Source organism: Lissotriton helveticus, chromosome 1_1 (genome assembly GCF_964261635.1).
Source record: "Lissotriton helveticus chromosome 1_1, aLisHel1.1, whole genome shotgun sequence".
Lineage (NCBI taxonomy): Eukaryota > Metazoa > Chordata > Amphibia > Caudata > Salamandridae > Lissotriton > Lissotriton helveticus.
In genome coordinates, this window is record NC_136057.1 from 1,198,946,467 (window position 1) to 1,198,951,605 (window position 5,139).

Consider the following 5,139-nt stretch of genomic DNA (forward strand, 5'->3'; position numbering starts at 1 on the left):
TCTTCCAGTGAGGATAATCTTGTCCAGTTCTGCGACTGAATTTAAGCAATGACACTTTGGAATCTGATAAAGACTTGTTCTGTGTGATATGTTTAGATATTGTTTCCAACTAGTGTAACTGAAGCATTGTTTTCATTGAAGTTGCTGGTTGGCAGGAAGGACCGCTGTCTGAAGAATAAACCGCGCTTCGGCAATTATTTTACTGTCAAATAAAATGTTCTTCCTTTTATTGGCTGTTCGCTGACTTTTTTGGGGGAGGGCCCATATGCTATGCAAGACGTGTGGTCTGCACTGTCAAGGGACTATCTGGTCTTACTCGCCTTGTGGTCTCATTCCAGTTCTAGAGCAAATCCCTTCTTTTTTATTTTTATTTTATTTATTGGTGTAAGAAGTTCTGTGCACTGTTCATCACATACAAAAAAAGAAAATCACATACAGTGTATTCGCCTACAACCGCTATGGGCCGGCTATGTGTGATCACATCCGAGATCATTCTCAGCAGTTGTACACGGCCCATCAGCCGACATCCAGCGGACCGGCGGCGTGTTATCCGTTAGCTCCCATTTGTATGTTAGTGCCGTACGTGCTAATTTATACATCAGTAAGCTTACATTTTCACATTTTTATACTTAACTAAATCAAACATAACAGTGTAACACCCAACCTGTACTTTTCCTCTTGTTACAGTCACTCTGCATCACAGCATCCTCCCTCCTCAAAGCCATTAGTATAAAATTTTTCGCTTTATTATGTCACCTTCAGATGTATACCTCACTCTACTTCCGCTTCTGATTCTGTCGCACCATGTACTAGTAAATAGGCACGCAGGTACCCCCAATAGTCCTTAGGCCTAGACCCGCCCGGCAACTCCTCCTCGTACGTGGTAAGCGTGTCTCGACAATAAACCATATCCTCAATCCAGTGCTTTACTTCCGGAGCCCTCTTGCTGTTCCAGTGGAGAGACACCCTTCTCTTAGCCAGCAATAGCGCAATAGCACAAAATTTACGTTTCTAGGCTCTCAGTTGCGGAGCAATACCCAACAAACAGATTTTCGCGTCACACAGCATGGAAACCCCAAGCATATCGTTCAAGATTTGTATGACTTGTTCCCAATATCCCGCCACTTTACGACAGTGCCATGCTAGATGCATGAAGTCTGCATCTTCTTGTTTACACCTGCAACATTGTGAATCTTCCCTCAGACCATATTTATACAGTCTCTGAGGTGTGTGGTACACCTGATGTAAATATTTATAATGTATAATTTTCAGGTTCCCGTTTGATGTCAGCATACCTGTGAGCATGCAGGAGGATTCCCATTCTACATCTGTTAGGGGTTCTGCCAGCCCAGCGCTCCATTTATCCCTGGCCTTGTGTGTATGTTCCCCCACCGCCTCTTGTATAGTTGCATATAGTTTGGACACTAGGTGAGATGCTGTGGGTGTAGTGAGGAGTAGTCGCAGGGGTGCAAGGGTAGGTGGCTCTTCTGGATGTGAAGGGTAGTGTTCCCGAAGTGCTCTCTGCAGCCGATAGTAGTTGAAACTAAAAAGTGGGGATGGGTTCCTGATGTATTGTAGCTTGTCTAGTGTCTGGAATACGCCATCTTTGTATAGGTCCCCCAGAGTGTCTATTCCCGCCCGTCTAAACAGATCCATGCCGACCCGCTCCTGCGTCACCGAAAGGGCCGGGTGATGCGCCAGTGGAAGTGTTGGGGCATATAGTGGTAGGCTGTTTGCTGCTTTACCCATCAGTCTCCACGCCTCTGAAGTTGCGTTAACCGGATTAATGTCACGGTCGTGTAGCCTTGTACGTTTATGCGGCAGTATACTGGATAGTGGGATCGGGTCTGCGTCTCCCGCTTCCACGGCCACATGCGTCAGAAAGGGCACCTCGTGGTACCAGAAGTGTGCGTATTGCGCCTGAGCGCATAAGTAATATAAGTAGAAGTCTGGCACTTTGAAGCCCCCTCTAGCATACGGCAGCGTCATGGTGCGCAGTTCCATCCTCGCCTGTTTCCCCGCCCACAGCAAATTAAGTACTAGCGTTTTGATATTCCGGAATACAGCAGCTGGAGGTTTTATCGGAATGTTGTTAAATAAATACAGGAATTTCGGCAGTAGCACCATTTTAACAATTGCTGCCCTGTCTGCCAATGATAGAGGAAGTCTGTTCCATCTTTTAATTTTTTCTTCCAGGGATGAAATGGTCCGCCCGTAATTCGTCCTAATGACCAATTCCGGGTCTCTGTGGAACCATATGCCCAAGTATTTAGTGGGTTCCTCCTGCCATTCCAGCGGATAGTCCAATTTTGTCGGACGTGTGCTGTCCGTCAGGGATAGGACAAGGGATTTATTCCAGTTTATCTGCAATCCTGATTGTTGGCCAAATTTTATGTACTCTCTTAGGAGTGGATTTAGGTGTTGTTCCGGATGTTTAACATATAGCACCATGTCATCCGCGTATAGCGAGATATGAATTGGTCGGGAGGGCATTTGAATCGCCGAATAGTGGTGATGTTGCCGGATTTTACAGGCCAGTGGCTCTAGCACTAATGCGAAGAGCATCGGCGAGAGTGGACAACCCTGTCGAGTACCCCTGCATATTTGAATGGGTTCTGATATGTACCTGTTTACTCTGATGCGTGCCGTTAAGTTGGTGTATAGCATCGCTATCCATCCCAGAAATATCATTGGAAATCCCATACGCACCAGTACTGCTTGGATAAAGGGCCAGCCAATAGTGTCGAACGCCTTAGCGGCGTCAAGCAGCACTGCCACGGTTTTCGTCTCTGGGTCCAGATAGTGTGCCAATGCAAACAGTGTGCGGGTGTTATGCGTGGTGGCCCTGTCGGGGATAAATCCAGATTGATCAGGCCTGATCACCAATGGCATAAGCGGTTTTAACCTGTCCGCCAGCAAACTAGCTATTATTTTGGTGTCTACATTTAACAACGAGAGGGGGCGGTATGAATCACATTTATCCACTTCTTTACCTGGTTTCAACAACGTGATGAGCAAGGCTTCCCTCAGAGAGGCTGGTAGTGTCTGGGCCTCATGTGCCGCCCCATAGAGTTGCACTAGGTGCGGGGCTAGCAAGTCTGCGTATGTCTTATAGAATTCCGTTACGAAGCCATCCGGCCCCGGTGCTTTGTTATTTGGTAAGCGCTTAATGGTGTCTGTAACCTCTTCCACCGTTATAGGTCTTTCTAAGTATTTCCTATGCCCTTCAGCTAGCCATGCCATTTCTATATCCTCCATATATTTCAATAAGTCTGCCTGTGAAGGTGATGGGCGTGCCTTATATAGTGTGCCGTATGTGTTCATAAATTCCTTCAGTATCCCCTTGGTATCAGTGACCACCTCCCCGGTGTCAGTACAAATGGACGCTACAGTCTGTGGCGTTCTACCTGTGCAAATCTTCGCGGCCAGTTCTCTACCGGGTCTACCCCCTTCCCCATATCTTCTAGCTGTTGCTCGCTTTGACACATATCGGAGCTCGTCAGTCGCAAATTTATCGTGTTCCGTTAATAGTGTTTGAATGTCCCCCAATACTTTAGTGTCCCCCGTCTGGGTGTACGTGTGTTCCAGTGTCTGAATGGCCTTTTCTCGCGCGTGCAGCTGCTGTCGGATATCTTTGAGGATGCCTGAGGTTGTACTGATACACACTCCCCGAATCGTAGCCTTAAAGGCCTCCCACAGCAAACCCGGGTCCTCAGTTGATGGGCCGTTAAGATCAAAGTAATCCACTATCGCCCTCTGTATGGTGTCAACATATACGGGGTCTCGCAACGCAGCTGCGTTGAAGCGCCAAGTGAAGGGTGGCGGGTCGTAGTGTGGGATGGCTATTTCCAACAGTACCGGACTGTGATCAGATAGTGTTCGTGGTAAGTGTTTAATATCCACAACCCATGATAGTACTTCTTGTGTGCCCAGCCAGTAGTCTAGCCTAGACCAACTGTTGTTTGCCGCATGTATGTGCGTCGCTATTGTCAGCCCTGGGTTGCGTGCCCTCCACATATCTACCATATGTAGGTCTTCCATGGCGTCCTGCAGCATTGTTCTGGCATTCCCATGTTGCTCCAACGTATGTGCTGCTCTGTCTAGAGTGTCTCGCAATGTAACATTGAAATCCCCTCCCCATAGTACGTGAGTTGTCTGCATGTCAGTGATGGTGTGCCATATCGTACTGAAAAACCCCGGGTCATCCACATTAGGACCATATGTGTTCACTAGTAGTATCTTTTGTCGCCTAACCGTGCCAGCCACCGCCACGCTTCTCCCATTTGAATCTCTGTGTACGTTTGTGATCTCAAAGCCCGTCCCCTTTCTAATCAATATGCTCACCCCTCTTGAGTAGGACGAGTAATTCGAGTTGGTTACAGATTCAGCCCATTTAGCTCCCAGCGTGGATGTGCCATCACGCACCAGGTGCGTTTCCTGTAAAAAAACGATGTTGATTTGCAATCGGTCAAAGTAAGCAAACAATCGCCTGATTTTTTTCGGATTTCCTAGACCACGCACATTCCAAGTGAGAAATTTTAGCGTACTATTACTTGCCATGAGCATGCATGTGGAGAGTAATCACGCACTTCAGGCATGAAGCCTGCATCCTGCAGTGTGAGTGCGCCGTGTTACATCTTACTGTAGTTGAAAGTGATAGTGGTATACTTTTTATGCTAACATCATTCGCATGACAATGTACGACTAAGGAGTTTGCCATGCTTCTCAGATACAGAGGCTGCAGTTGGATAGATCTCAAACTTCCCGCCCTCCCCCCGCCCACTTCAGCTCCCAAACTTTGCCAAAGCCATCCCTGAACAAACTTTAACTTCGGTATCGAGTACGTTTTGGGGTACACCCTCTTGGGGGTGTCACCAGGTTCACACATCTCCATCCACGTAGTGGATGTGGACGGTCGCATGTAGATAGATCAGTATTGTACATGCGTGTGACTACCTCTAACCCCTCAACCCCCTCCACCCAATCAGCATTGATGAAACAGTACATTGACAGTCTACCATACTCCCCGCATTCACATGTGGTGGTGCATCAGGCATGGGGAGCCGTGCCATGGACCAAGTCTTTCTTGCTAGATGAATTGTATGATGACAGGCCCAGCCAGGGTGCCTGTCACCGGTC

At 47.7% G+C, this 5,139-nt stretch overlaps 1 non-coding gene across 1 annotated transcript; it reads left to right on the forward strand.

Moving 5' to 3' along the window:
• On the forward strand, positions 1-73 carry LOC144780817 (small nucleolar RNA SNORD38). Its single transcript, XR_013600777.1, has one exon. It is a non-coding gene; the product is annotated as a small nucleolar RNA SNORD38 (small nucleolar RNA).
• The last annotated feature ends 5,066 nt before the right edge of the window (positions 74-5,139 follow it).